Raw genomic sequence first — 16463 nt, forward strand, 5'->3', positions numbered from 1 at the left:
CTTCCTTTCCCAGAGAAAACTTTACAAAGTTTACTTTGCCTCCTATATGGTGTACATATTTAAATTTCCTTGAGGGAACAGTGGTGCATCTGCCATGCTCAAATTCCTAGTGAGAACATGTGCAAGGCAAACGTTCATCATCTAATTTGACATACCAACAATTGAACACTAACAAACACTGGTTATAGACAGCAATGGGCCATTTTCTGTTTTTAGGTCTCACTTGTGAGATCTTTTACTATAACATTTTTTAAAAAGGGCTTAGAGCCCACCCATTACTTACAAGTGAGTGGCTTCATCCTCACTCGTATTTACTGGCTCCTGATTGGTCAGCTCATGCTGGTTTCACGTTCTCTTGTTTGATCTCCCTTCCATGGAGCGTGGACCAACTATTGTTTGCTTGTTATCTTTGATTAGTGAATTTCTGCTGTTGCTCGAGCTGGGATTTTTCTTCTGTTGACTCCTCTCCCATGTCATTGCTTCCCCTTTCCCCCCCATCCATGTCGTTGCTTGCCCGTCATTGATGCTTCCACGTAATTGCTTGCCGGTTTTTGATTTCGCTTTGCCCTCCCCCTTTCTTGGGTTGTTGCTTGCCTTGTCTTTATGATAACTTCTGCTTAAATTCCTCTCTTATCAATGTGTTTAAAATGATTTCCCTAATTTTCCCCACAAAAGATACTGGTTGACAGCGTTCTGGTTTGCTTTTTACTCCATCAGCATTCGCATCTATTTTTTTTTAATTTCAAATGATTTTATTAAGAAAAGAGTTTTATATACAGAGTACAGTATATAGGGGTACAGAATAGGTAACCTGCGGGCAAAAATGTGTGAAATTTATGCAAGTCTGGAAGGCTTTAAAAAGTTGATATTTTTCTTATGTGGATCACCTCGATTCCCAAGTCCATGTAACCTTATGATTACTAGAATTTCTATGCCAAGTCTCTGTGGTTGTATTACGCACACTTTTATGAAAAGTGCCAGCTGCTGGCCGCTTGCACTCAAAATGTTTCGATATGTTTATCTCAAGTACTGTAGATCGAGTATGATGTGTCCTTGGAAAATGGTTACTTTGTTGCTCCAGCTTAAAATAGCATTCTTGGACATGTCCGTTTTGATGTGCTGCAGACCTATTTTCAAGTTAAAGGAACTAACACATTCTGCCATCAGCACTGAGCAGTGGTCACAGAGAAAGGGCATATTGTTCTATTGAGCACATGGAATGTTAAACTGGGGTTATACAGCATGCTAGTGTTACTGCTCCTGATTGCTGACGATTAGATTTCAAGTGCATCTTCTGTATATGCTATTTCGACAGGCAATAGCAGAGGAGCGTCACCCCCCCCAAAAAAAAATATGATAATAAAACCAGTTTATTATCCCTTTAGTTTTTCTTACTGAGCCAACTGCCAGACTTAGGGCAGGGGCGGGCCATCCTGAAAGAAGGTCACTCAGCTGTAGGAGGAGTGGTGGGACCTGTAAGTGCACATGTCTGTTTGGCCGGCTGCCTTAGGACGGCCAAACAGACATGCGCACTTACATTTCTCCGACCCAGCTGTGTTGCATAGCTGGGTGGAGAAATGGCACAGGCTCCCAGTGCCTGAGTGAGCGTCAAGTTAGCCTGCTCGGGTGAATCATGGTGCTGCTGCAAGGGAGCAGCACCATGATTGGGCCCTTCAGTGTGCCGAGAGTCAGGAGAGGAGCACTGGGATGGCGCCACAGCGACAGCAGGTAAGTGCTTTAATTTATTATTTCCCCCTAATTCTACCCCTCGCCCTTTGCGTTGCCTCACCACTTTGATGTTAGAGCTGTCGCCACTCTTTTTCGGATTCCACTTGCACAAAAGGGATGAATGCCAAGTACATCTTTTAATTAAAGTCTGCGCTAACGAGAACTTGTGTTTCTACATGAGACACCGTTTTTTTTTTTTTTTTTTACAATAAAACACAAACCCATAATAAGAATGGCTCTCTGCAAACTTTCATGTAACTAATGTGGTGGTTGCCTGGAGGCCTCTTTAACTTACACCTATTAGCTCCTGCAGATCAACTTGAGATGTGCCTTTTTTTACTTGAAAGGTGAGCTGATTAGTCGTGGTTGGTTGTTTTAAAAAAGTGTGCATGTGTTTTGTGCTTTCATAAGGCATATAATTAGTAACTTCACTCGCAGCGAGGGTAAAAAGTATATTGGAAAGTAAAGCCAGAGCTCTAGTCGGACTGGCTCGCCATCATGAATGAGTTACTCGCAGTAGGGGAGGGTCATACTAGTCTTTCTTCTTTCTGACTGATTGTTCTGACAACTTCAAATTCTCTCCACGTAATCAACCAGATTTTGGGCTGTTCTTAGATGGCATGAGTTAACCTGTTTTTGGTACCTTTACTCTACCGTCCATGAGACAATAGTAAAGGCGAAGTGCCCATGACCACACCGTTTGTGGAGTATGGCGAAGCCCGAATAAGAACTCTCGTCTCCAGATTTCACAGCCACCAGCTGCGCCAATAGAGCAAATCACCTCCCAGTTGATTATCTATTCTTTTGCCCCATTTTCCCCATTTTACTTTTACCACTCGGAATAGGGCCTGCTCTACAATCTACAAGATGTTTGATGTATTGTTTATGCTTCAGCATTATTAGAGGTATGTATTCGATTTTTCAAACTTAAACTATTACCTTCTGAAACACCCCCACCCTTGAATCTTTTGTGTCCCCTCTAGGGTTGCTTCGGCTTTCTCCTGCCCCGTCTGTGTTCCTTTGTCATTTACCCTTACCCTCTCCTGTGCTGCTTCACCCCTTCCCTCCCTTGTGTTGCTTTGCAATTCTCAGACCTTTCCCTGTGTTACTCCCAAAGCTCCTATGTCATTTGGTACTGCATGCATGCATGGTGCGCATGCCCACAAAATGGCGCGGATGCCCACATAAGAGACATTTTTTTGCTTTTACTTTATCCACGCTGCATAGCTTTGCATAAGTTGTGCAGTGTAGGAAAAACACTGGCAAAGGAAGTAGGTGACAAAGGTAAGACCTATTGGCTGTGCTATTGCTTGTTACTGACCTGTATTTAAAACTAGAATCGTCGCTGCAAGCACCTGTGATTTGTGTTTGCCCAGACTGATAGTGCATACTCTCTGATCTCCATTCACCACAATACCCCTCTAAATATGAAGTACAGTTGCACACTCTAGTACAACAGGCTGAAAAAGTAAACTTGCATTGCTATAACTCAACAGTTCCCCCTTTGATATAACAAAAAATAAGTTCATTTGGTTTTCTTTAATATATTTCAAATGGTTTCAGACTTCATAATGTAGATTATAATAGCATACTTTGTAATTCCATGTATGTAGGATCTTATGCTTAAAGGGTAAATATCACGTTTGTGATGCCGCAGCCCACAAGAGACATGTCCCAATGACGTTGCTTTTTAAGGTATGCAGTAGTGTTTATTGAGATTCATTTGTATTTTAGTTTTTGAACAAATACTGTATATCTTTTCTTCGGTTATTTTTTTACATGCTTCCATAATCCTGAAGGATCTAATTTTCTTTCTAAAAACCATGAGAAACTTCAATCGCTCGGTTATTGTCCACTGGACCTGAACATACCTCTAAATAGCCAATGGCATATTCCAAAGGGAAACAAACGTAGGAGAATCAATAACCTGCTTAAGCAGTCTTTTTCTGTGACAATTGTCTGAGAATTGCTCGAAATTGGTGTTTAAAATCAATATGAGCTGATGGAAATTGTGTGATAGCTAGACACACGGATGAGTGGCTTGTCTGCTATAAATACCTAGTGAAACAGGCTGTGTTGTTCACTCCAGTGACAACAAGGGTAGTGGCATGTACTAAACCGCAGCCAGGCAGACATGTTTTACACTAATCATCGACGCACAGCAAGAACCTAGCTTGCAAAGCTGTCTTAATTTAAATTCTTTTGATAAAAAAAGAAACTTGAATATAGCCTGCCCAAAGTGTTTCAAAAGAGATTATTCTTTTTCGTTTCTGTAGCTGGCAAAGAATGTTCATTATCCTGTCGGTCAGCCCCATAAGGTCAGGCAGGATTGAAATGACACACACATCCCTATACTGAAATTTCATTTTAATAGCTTTCAGAGAGGGGATCCTTGACTCAGATAGATGCCATCAGTTTGCAAACCATGAACATTGTTTACTATCTATGAAGATGACAACGGGATAACCGTTTCAGTAGAATGCTGATCCACTATTTAATGTTATTTAGCCTGTGCAACTTTCAGAGTGTTCTTGGATTGTTTACTTATTCAAATTTGCATTTTGTCAGGGTTTCCCATAGTTATCTGTATGCCAGGTGTTTGTCCTGCTGCAGAATGTTTCAGTGACAGCCAGGGCTGAAACACCTGTGATGTCATCATTGGAATGTTGGAGCTGGTGCTGAGGTGAGGAAGAGTCTGAGGCAGATGAGAACTAGAGGAAGCCGAGATTGGAGCCAGGTGTTAATTGGCAATGAGGGATGAGTGTGAAAATCGACATATGATGTGGAATACACCTTTCACAGGTGTATATCCTGTCAGAAACTGAAGGCAGCCCATGCAAAGCCAATCTGTTTTACATATTTACAGAAAACAGGTCAGCACAGAGGGCATTTTGTTAAAGTTAAAAACGCTTTCTCACCAAAACATGGTGTGTAATTACCTCGATGGAGCAGTTTGAAGATAGTCTAAACAACGTTCTATCATATGAAAGTGTAGGGGGTACAAGCTGAAGTGTTACATCCCACAGGTTTATATGTGTATGACTTCAGGAAAGAGAAGAGAGAAATGTATATAGATTTGGGCAAAGCAGTATTTTTGACCTGAGTATTTTTAGTTGCTTGATACAAGTTTAAATAAGAACATTTACACCCAAAACAAAGTGTGAATGTTTGTTGTTTATACCACTTTAGCCTTCAGAAATGATATCTTGTCCAGGATGGCCAATTAAAAAGAAGTCATGGACGAAATTTACACTACATAGGCACACGATGCGTAATTTTGGGAATTTCACGTAAGTCTTGTTACACAAAACTCCCCTAATTACACCATTGCGTGCTTCACGTAATTATACACCATTTGCTGTACCACGAATATGCCATTCACTAAAAAAAGTATCTGCAAAAACATGCATTTAAACAAAAGCCCCATGAACAACAGCCGCTCACGTTCTGTGAGAGGCTGTTGTTCATGGTGCTTTTGGTTAAATATATCCTTGCAACCAAATTTGTTGCAATGATGCATATTACTTTAATATTTCATGTAATTTTGCTGACATGTCATGTAGTTAGATGAAAGGAAATTCCACTGGTTCCACACACCCATAGTAATGATAAATAGTATTTATTTGATCAGGCAGAGGCCTTTTATTTATTTAATATAGTATTGCACCCCTGATCGTTAATTGATGTAGCATGACAGATAGGAAGATATTTTATAAGGCTTAAAGTGTTACAGTCAACTTAGCCTCAGATATCTTTCTGAAAGAGTCCAACCCCATCTCGTGTTACTTGATACACAACAGAACGCGGAGTTACTCATAAAGTGTAGCGCTTAGGCGTGGCCCGTCAAAGGGAGTCAGGTATATGAGTCATGTAGAATGAAAAGAAGCAATCTCATGGAGTTTGATCAATTTATAGAGACTGCATGTTTAGCCAAATCAAAATAGTATGATTAATACAAGGATTTGTTTTTTACTTTGAATTTAATTTATTACCGTTTAGTGTGCTCAAATAAATAAAGGCATAATTCATCTTAATTTCATCCACTACAGAACAACTGGATTACTTTCAAGCACACAATAAACCAAGCAGAAACAGGCATACATTTCTTTTAATGTTTTAAATGCCGGTGACAGCGCCATAATTTAGAGTGTAAGAATGTGCTTTAAACAAAGCTAATATGATTGTGAAATAATAAAAAACAATATTTTAATGTTAGCTATCCCAGACAGAAAAGGCCCATTCCATTAATCGGTCTACCAGAAATATTAACTGGTTCACATCCCATATCATGGACCACCAAATTAAAAATCCACGTGTCTCGTCAGCTGTTCATCCTTCTACTTTAAAACGTACAGTTGAACTAAGTAATGGCAAGCAATACTTATTTGTAAAGTTGAGTATGAAGTCTCTCTGGCAAAAAGTGCTACATGAAAAAAGAAAGCTGTTATATAGACTTAAAAACCCATTGTTCACGCAAGAGAAGCAGTCTATGACAGTTTCATTCAGTAAGTTTGCAGTTATGGTGAGTAGTCACAATACCATATTTATAATATTAGCCTAACATGTCTCAGGATTTTAGAACGTTAGCTAATGGTTCTAGGAACAGATTGAAGAGAATGGGAGATAAGGAGGATCCTTGGGGAACCCCCATGCTGACTGGGGATGGCTGGGAGAGTGAGTGGTTCGCTTTAATTATTTGGGTTCTGTGTTGCAAGAAGGACGCAAACCAATGCAGCACATGAACTGAAAGCCCATCCTATGCTCCAGAATAAATAGATGGTTGTCGTAATTGACAGTGTCAAATGCGGAGGAAAAGTCAAATAGGATAAGGAGGCAGGATTCATTTAGATCTAGCATTATTAAGATGTCATCTATCACGTGAGTGAGGGCCGATTCAGTTCTGTGCCCACTACGAAAGCCATATTGATGTTGGTCCAGGAGGTGGTCATTTTCGATGTGCGTACATAGCTGTGACTGGATGCATTTTTCCAGGAGTTTGGCAAGGGTAGGCATACTGGAGATAGGTCGGAAGTTGCTATTGGCTGTGTTTGTTTTAAATATAGGCGTTAACTGAGCCTCTTTTAGGCATTCTGGGATCATGCCTTCTGACAAGGAAACATTGACGATCTTTGTTCGAAAGGGGGCGATTTCGTCCTTAACTAATTTGAAGATGTTAGGTGGTAGTGGGACATTGAAGTGATTAGAAGGGTTGATAATCCGCAGTACCTTTTTGATATAATTTTCGTTGAGGGAGGTAAAGGTGTCCCAGGAAGTGATGCAGCGCTACTCCAGAAATAATTTCTAAACCATATCACATTTCCCTGAAGTATCAAATCATACATCTACTCATCAGTGGGGCCCATAACACTGTGAGTTACTCGCAATACACTTTCATCCTACTTCATGGATCAGTGAAATTCAAAGGGGAGCTGCTGTATCATGGCGGGGTGTATAAACAAAACTAAATATTTATACTATTTACACCTGCAGTTTAAATGAGTTTTACCATAGTTATTATTAACAAAACATTTTATTCAGACACACCAACCATTACGGTCGACGAATCTGCTAGTAAAAAATTAGGCATAGGAAAATACAAGACCAACTTAATTCTCCATTTATATAATTTTTATTAAAAGCAAAGTTTAGCATGTCTGACAGATTATTCACTTGAATTATTTCTTTATTCAAAGTAACTATTAAAAGGAAATTTTGTTTCAGATAGTCATTTTCATTTATTTTAAAGATCCAGAAAAAACATTATTACTTTGATTTCAGAATACAAGTTTTAGCAAAAGACAGATAGTTCCCAAAATTCATTTTCTCCTAACTTTCCTAACTAATAACCTAATCTTAAGCTCAGCTTCACTCAAATAAATAAAGCATTTATTCAAGGAAATCTTACATCTCAGGAAAATCAACATTCCAACAGCATCTCGGGAAGAAATCGAAGAGAAGCATAATTTTAAGTAAAGTCAGAAGTTTTTATACACTATTTCACTAACTTAATCTATCTAAAAAGTAATATCAACACAAACTCGGTTTCTGATTGGACAAATTTGGTGTGGATGAGCATCACCTCATCATTTTAACATTCAATTCCGTTGTGTCAGCTAAATTTTAAAAGGTCCTTTGTTTAACCCTTTCGATGCTCATTACGAGCTCAGCTCGTCATGAGGTACACCTCTCGTACACTCATGACGAGCTGAGCTCGTCATGAACAATGGGAATCAATCATTGTCAGCGCACGGGGAAAATCTGCACCACACCGATGGTGTTAAGAAAGTCTTTCGCCTAGTCACATCCTCCACTTACAACTCCTTGTACTTTTCCCATGTTCAGTAACTCAAACGTCCATCCTCTTGGCAGTCATCAGGACTTCCAGGGCATACTGGCCTTGAACTGTCTTAGTTCATGCACAAGCAGCTCACATTCAACTCGGGCTTGGGCTGCACATGCTCAGTTCATCATCTATTTGCAGTTAATAGAGCAGCCATATTTTCATTAGGCCTCACAGGCCAGAATGAGAATTATCATAGCAACAAGCACAAAATAAGGTTAAATATGGAACTATAGCCCTTCTGTTTACCTGCCCCCATACTAAGGTTTCCCTGTTAGTTATTACCTAGCAAACAAGCCACATAGATGCAATTTATACTCATTTATTCTCCAGATTCTGCCACAAATACATGCACAAAAAGCACATTAATGCTGTTTTTGTTTATTTCGAAGCTTTGCATTATTTTACATCACAACAACAACATTAATTAGTTAGTTATATTTTCGCCATACAAGCAGATTAGTATTCCCACGTGTATATGTATGTGCATTCTATACTATGTTGGTTAATATTTTCCACACCACACAATTAACAAAGGTTACTGTTATGAGGAAATGATTTCACGAGGGGTATACAAAATTTTGTTTTCCCACCTCGCTCCCTCAACTCCCTCTTCTGGCGATTTTATCACCAAATATCTCCCAAAATGTTGCTAATTTTTAGCAAAGCATGTTTCGATCTCTTCAAATCAGATTGGTTTATACTTTCGTATCCTTTTGTTTGGTTTCTTTAAAAACCTTTTCTCGAAATTTCTCCATTTCTATATCACAGTTTTCTCTTTCTCTTTCTCGTCTTTCTTGAATTGCCTTCTTTATCGATTTGCTAACATTCTTTCTCTTTCTATATATGCAACATAATCTTATCATCAGAATCACAAATACTACTATTGTTTCTGGAATTAGTATATTACCTATAATTGAACTACCTATTTCTTGGAACCAATGTTTAGCTGCTGAAAGACTTTTACCAAGTCGTTCAAGAACACCCTCAACCTCCAGTGGTTCAATTTCTTTGTGCAACTCCTTAATATTTATAATATATTTTTCAATATTTTGACTTTTATCTGGAATATAGGTGCAACAGTGGTGTACCTTTAAAAGTCCACAAACTCCTCCTTCTTTTGCTAATATTATATCAAGAGCAAGACGATTTTCAATTACCATAGCTCTCATAGCAACCATTTCAGTATTTACCATTAAGAATCCACCTGCTGTGTCTGTTGACAAACGAGCTGCTATCGTTGATAATCTTCGAATTCTGTTTGCATTGAACGAAATTCCCACTGCTGGTATCAGTGCTCCAAAAATATCACCTATTATTTCTATTACACTCTCTCTTTTTCTACGACTTAAAGGTTTACCTATCTCATGTATTCCATTAGTACCCCTATCTACATGAAAGATTTTAGGAAAGACCAGACCCTCGTAGCATGTCCCATACCAATGGTCCGGTAATTTATAGTGAGCTTTGCTCCCACAGATAAAATATATACCAGGGAAAACTGGATCTTTTCCCCCTTTAAATCCCCAACTCCCTAAAATTCCATAGGTGTCTTTACATTGACTCGCTCCCACAAAATAATTGTCTCACAGTGTTGTCTCTTCTTATACAAAATTTCCCTATTAATTGAGTATCTATGGGGCATATTATCAAGGGGGTTTATCTCCGCTTTTTTGGCTTTAAAAGCCAAGAAAGCGGAGACAAAATTATGTCCCTATTACCTAGCTGTCGCTAACACCAGTTAGCGACAGCTAGTAGGAGATAGCGACCATCTTGGGCCCCACTTTGCATGTTAGTGATATTTATCACTACCGACATACGAAGTGGGCGTGCCAAGATGTTAGCGACTGGAAACAGTCGCTAACATCGCTATCTCCTATAACCAACTCATGGAGATATTCGCGCTAAGCGCGAATATCTCCAAAAGCTAACACCTGCCCTGAGCAGTTCTTAGCCATGTTATCCCATGGGAGGTGGATAACATGGCTAAGAGCATTAGCTCGGTAATGCCTGAATATCGCTGACTTTTCAGCGATATTCATGCATTGCGGCCGATTTTTATCGCATTTGTGATAAACCTTGGTAATACCAAGGTTTATCTGCGATAAAAAACGCCGCAGCTCAGCGGTAAATTTTTGTCTCTAACCAAGCAATAGCGATAATTATCGCTATTGCTTGGTAATATGCCCCTATATTTATAGCCACATTCACATTTCTATCATCAAAGTTTTCATCTTCAAATGTCCAATATTTGGATTTCTCATGTTTTACCTTTTTACTGCGTTTATAAGCAATTCTTCTCTCTTCAACCATATCCAGAAATGCTTTATCCTCAACTCTCATTTTACATGTCAAATTATTTTTGAAGGCATACTCCTGACTCAATTCGTCTATTTCCAAAAAGTACTCTCCCATTACTTTGGCAGGCTTCATTCAATTTTTAACTTATCAAATAGTTCATCTGAATTTGAATAGTGATATTCTAGCTTCCCTGTTTGATAAAACAGGCTTGCAATCACACTACACGTGACACCACATGTAAGTGGAAGATGGTGATATGTCACCCCTTCTGAAACAGATACAGGTAATTTTACACAAACATAGCAGTCACTGGCATCCATAGTTTCAACATATTCAAATAACAATTTAGAAAATGTGTTTTTGGTAAAATCACTGATAGACCTATCCTGATGCATTTCTGGTCTATATACATGCTTTTTATTAGGCTTTGATTCCACATTCTGTCCACTTGAACTCACATTATGTTTCGACTTCACTAAGTTAGCCTGAAAAGGAATAACAATAGCTAAGATTATCCATATTAGTATTAGTAATCCTATTCATATCAAACATGATCTGCACCATTTTCTAAAAATAGAACATTTTGTTTTATGATCATTACTAGACATTTTTATTTATTTTTTACAAAGCGATTTTTCTAAAAACATTTCTTAGACCTTTTGTCACCCATAGGCTTTTGCCTTCAACTTACAATGTTCTTCTTATCAGGATTTCAGGTTTTATCTTTTACCTTATACCTTTGAGCAATTATCACTTTTCACTGTGATTCAGTCAATTACTCACTTTTCTCTTTTGACTTTTGGCAGCTTAAGTTCTCTTGGCTACTGTTCACTTTTTCAATAGGCGGTAGAACAATATAGGACCACTCAGGTCATTTATACTTCTGATTTGGTCTTCTCACTCTTTTTGGCCTTTGAACAACTTCTATTCTTTTTCCCAATGACCTTTTGACTGGTTATTTAATTTACTTGATCTTCTAGTTTTCTTGCTTTGTTAACCAGTTTAAATCTCAATCCATCAGTCTCTTTTGGCTAATTATCTCCTTTACAAACTCTTTTTGTCTTAGGCTCCGTGGTGTTATGCTCCACTCTCCAAGCCCTTTTTCTTGAACTTTTTCTTAAAGGAGTTTCATCTGCACTGTCATCAGTTTCACTTTCAGTTTCTTCGACAGTTTCATTTATGACAAAACTTTACAATGTCTTTTTCTTTTTCAAGATTAGTTTTCTCTTCAGACAGTTCTTTCACTCTGTTAGGAACATCTCCATAGCTGGTACTTGGAATCTCATCCTTATCGTGAGTTATTTCCTCTTTTCCAGTGTCAGGATTTTTGTTCCTGCTTTCAGAGCTTTCAGACTATTCTTCAATATTTTCTTGACCACCAGTTTTATCTTTACCTTGCTCAGTGTCCTTACTGGTGTCAGTCGCTACCAATTCTCAATCTTCAGATGGATCTTCAGAATTCGGTATTTCGACAGTTTCTTCTTCTCCTTCAGACGCAGAACTAGCCTCTGATACTTCCAGATGTCGACATTCTTGTTGATCTTCAATATCTGGACTTCTTTCTGGTTCACCTTCCGAGTCAGAATCAGTTGTGCTTTCACCTTCTTCGTTTGGATTCTCAGGTTCAGGCACACAGATGGTATGGCTTGCATGCACCCAACTTTTCACTCCAGCATATTTAACTGCAGTGGTGCTGACCAATATGACCTGTCTTGGTCTCTGCCAGTGAGGCAACAAACAGTTTCTTCTGCGATGCACTTTGATCCGTACCCAATCTCCAGGGACTAGATCATAAGCTGGATTTTTCTCTTTCGTGTTTGGTTCAGTTCCCACCTGATGGAACACAGAAGTCACCACTTCAGACAGGTTTTTGAAGTAATCCAGTATGATGTCATCCTTAACTGTCAACAATTTATCAACTGGTACAAATGCTAGTCTCATCACTCTGCCCATCAAAATCTCATGTGGACTCAATCCAGTCTTCTTGTCAGGGATACTTCTCAATGTCATCAAAACAAGTGGCAAGGCGTTTGGCCACTTTAGTAATATTGCCAAACACATTTTTGCAATTCTATTTTTTATCGTTCCATTCACTTGTTCAACTACCCCTGAATCCTCAGGTCTGTAAGCACAATGCAGTTTCTGACAAATGTCCAGTGCTTCACAGATCATTTGCATAAGTTCATTCTGAAAGTGGGATCCACGGTCAGTTTCAATCGTTACTGGAAATCCAAACCTTGGGATTATTTCACATAAAAGCAATTTTGCAACAGTTAGCCCATCATTTCTCCTTGTGGGGAAAGCCTACACCCATCGAGAGACCAAACAAATGATCACCAGAACATATCTGAGTCGGTTACAAGGTGGAAGTTCAATAAAATCCATCTGCATTCGTGTAAATGGACCTCCCTCACGTCCTATGGTTCCCAGACTCACAATTGTCTTTCTGTTTGGATTAAATTGCTGACATACCAGGCATCTCTGGCACAGACTTTCAGCAATCATCCTGAACTTTGGATTGTACCACGTCTGTCTAAATAGACGAACCATGGCATCTCTTCCAACATGAGCTTGACCATGATACATTTGGGCCATGTTTGAAATCATGCTATCGGGCATTACTGGTCTTTCATCTTTGTAAACCCAGATTTCGTCTTCCTCTCTGTCTGCATCCTGCCTTTAACCAAATATTTTTCTCTTTCTCATCTGCTTCTTCCTGCATTTGCCTCACTTCCTGCCAAGTCTCAACTACTGTGGTTAGCATTAAAGAACTTGAAACATTTTCTTTTTCCCTGTCCCGATTGATTGATGCAAGATTCTTTGCACAGTATTTCGCAATTGAGTCTACATCCTTGTTACCTCGGGTGATATAATCATCCACCCTCTTTTGAGCCACACACTTCACCACAGCAATCTTGTCAGGCAATTGAATTGCATCTATTAACATTCTCACGAATTCAGCATTACGTATTGGGGATCCTGCAGAAGTCAAATAACCTTTTTGGGACCACAGTTGTCCGTAATCATGAACAACTCCGAATCCATACTGACTATCAGTCACTATGGTAACCTTAATCTCCTTTCCCAATTCACATGCTCGAATCAAAGCAATCAACTCTGCTACTTGAGCAGAACAAATTCCTTCCAGACAAGATCCTTCCAATACATATGCCACCGTGCAAACTGCATATGCTGCACTCAGAACACCTTCATTTGTTCTCAGGCACGAACCATCAACAACCATTACGTAGTCTATTTCAGGCAATGGCTCATCTCTGATGTCTGGTCTTGGTTTGGTATAGTATTCAAGAACATCTAGGCACTTGTGATCAACTTCATTTTTTACTTCAGTTTCCATGGTATCAGGCAATAGCGTAGAAGGATTAACATTTACACATTTAGAGATTGTTACATTTTCTGCTCCCAGAATTATCTTCTCTTATTTTGTCATCCTATTGTTGGTCAGATACTGTGTATTTGCCCTAGTGAGGAGAATCTCCACAGAATGAGGTACATACACCCTCACAGGAAATCCCATCACTATTCCTTCACTCTGTTCTAGACTTACGCTTCTAGTTGCTACTGCTTTTAGACAACCTGGCAATGCCTTTGCAACTGGATCCAAAACAGCTGAGAAATATGCAATTGGCTTTCTCATTTTTCCATGCCTCTGAATTAGTACTGACAATGCACATTCTTCTCGTTCACTGCAGTACAGTTCTAATTCTTTTTCATAGTCAGGCATCCCTAAAGCTGGTGCTTCACACAAGCTTGTTTTTAGCTGTTCAAATGCTTCCATCTAAGTTTTGGTCAGAACTATAGGGTCTCTGATATCAGCTCTGGTTAATCTCTGTAATGGTTTTGCTATCAGTGAAAGTTCACTAATCCACTTTCTACAGTAACCTACCATTCCTAGGAACATTCTTACTTGTCTTTGCGTTTTTGATGGCTGCCTTCCCTATTTAATTTTAATTCTTTCCGCAGTAACTTGTCTGATTCCTTTGGCAATCTTATGTCCTAAGTATTGCACCTCTTTCTGACAAAATTGTAATTTAGATGGAGACACTTTATGTCCCTCTGCTAAATGATTTAGCAATGCAATTGTATCTGTTACACTTGCATCTTTTGCCACTAGGAGATCATCAATGTACTAAACCAAAACAGATTCTCCACGCATGTTTAAACTTTTTAGTGATTTCTTCAGCAACTGATCAAATATATATGGACTTTCAGTGTACCCTTGAGGAATTCGGTCCATGCCAGAATACGATCTCTGAACTGGAACGCAAAAATTGGTTGGCTTTCTGGGTGCAATGGAACTGTAAAGAACGCATTACACAGATCGATCACAGTGTACCATTCTGCATCATGGGGAATTTGATATAAAATCACTGCTGGATTTGGTACAGTTGGACAATATGGGACAACAATTTTACTAATCTTTCCAAGGTCCTGTACAATTCTAAATGTTCCATTTGGCTTTTTCAATCCTTTTATCAATGAATTACAAGGACTACTCTTTATCTCTCTCAGTATGCCTTGCTCAATCATTTTGTTTATCACCGGTGTTATTCCTTCAATTATTTCTACTGTCATTTTGTATTAGGGAATGTTCGGGTAACTCACACCTTCTTTTATAGAGACTTTTACAAGATCTACATCTCTCATTAATCCTATATCTTCTCCTGTGAAATCCCACACCTTTTCTTTCACTACCCTTTTCAATTCATCAGGAATCTTCTATCGATCAAACACAGGAAACAATTTATTTTGTTCTGCCTCAATCATGAGCATGGTCATTTTATACAAGCTATCTTCATCTGGAGTTTGCAATTCTATGCTGTCTGATGAGCAGTATATGGCACAGTTCATTTTACACAAAATGTCTCATCCTAACAGATTTACGGGACTACTGTCACACACCATAAATCGATGCATATCTTTGAAATTTCCAATTTCTACTTCAACTGGTTGTGTTAAGGAGGTTTTAATCTGTCTATTAGCCACACCTACAACTTGGATGTGCTCTCCCAAGAGAGGAAGATTTTGGACTTTCACTGATCTAACAGTAGAACGGGTAGCACCAGTGTCCACTAGGAAAGTTATTTCTACATCATTCACCTTTCCGTTTACAAATGGACCAGACTGATCTACCTCAAGAGTGGCTCCAAGCACACACTCTTCTCCCTCTCTCAGGCACCGTCAGAAACTTTCATCCGACTCACTCCCACCTTCCTCTTGTAACCAATACTGGGGACTCACATTCACTCTAGGCGATCTATGTACCTGCTTGCCTCCGCTGAATCCTGTCGCTGCACTGTATCTCTGTTGGTTTACACTGTATGGAAGTGGTGGTTGTGGCACCTGACTTTGCTGAGTATCTATCTGCTGCTGTTGCTGTTGCTGCTGAATTACCTCATGCTGCACCTGTGGATTCAATGACGTATTTTCGGGATTAACTCTTGGTGGATACTTTTACTCTTTTCTCCAATGCCCTATTCTGCCGCAATTATGACAAGGGAGCTTTTTCTTAAGCTCTTCTATATTCCCTACCAATTTCATTTTGTTGAAATTTCCTTTAAATTTTCCTTGGCTCTCTGTATTTTTAGCCTCCAGTTGTGCTACTTGGTGTTCAGCTTCTTTCACTTGTGCCCACATGGTTTTCTCTTTTAACTTCTTTTGTTTGGCATCGATTGCCTCACTACAATATTTGGCTTTTCTTAAAACATCATTTACAGTACTTGATTGCCATCCTATCATACTATTCCTGATCATGTCTCCAACTTCTGATCTCAACCATACACAAATCTGTTTACAGAATGACTCATGTCCTTTTCACTCAGTACCTCATATCAACTGTATTGCTTAAATACTAACAACAATCTTTTATAAATTGAGTGTACAGATTCTTTCGGCTCCCGTGTAGTTCTGTCTATTTTGACCCACTCAGTTTCCTTTGGTGAAATTTAATTCTTCAAAAATACTTATTCGTACTTGTGCATTACTTCAGGTGACGGAGCACCTGTTACTTTGTCACAAGGATATTCTTCCATCGGCCAATTTACAGATATTTTACATTCAGTCCATAAGTCTG

At 39.0% G+C, this 16463-nt stretch overlaps 1 protein-coding gene across 1 annotated transcript in view; it reads left to right on the plus strand.

Annotated features, from left to right (window-relative positions):
- The window catches only part of SIAH3 (siah E3 ubiquitin protein ligase family member 3), a 434603-nt gene that overhangs the window by 361142 nt on the left and 56998 nt on the right, over window positions 1-16463 (plus strand). The window lies entirely within an intron of this gene.

This window comes from Lissotriton vulgaris, chromosome 8 (assembly GCF_964263255.1).
Source record: "Lissotriton vulgaris chromosome 8, aLisVul1.2, whole genome shotgun sequence".
NCBI lineage: Eukaryota > Metazoa > Chordata > Amphibia > Caudata > Salamandridae > Lissotriton > Lissotriton vulgaris.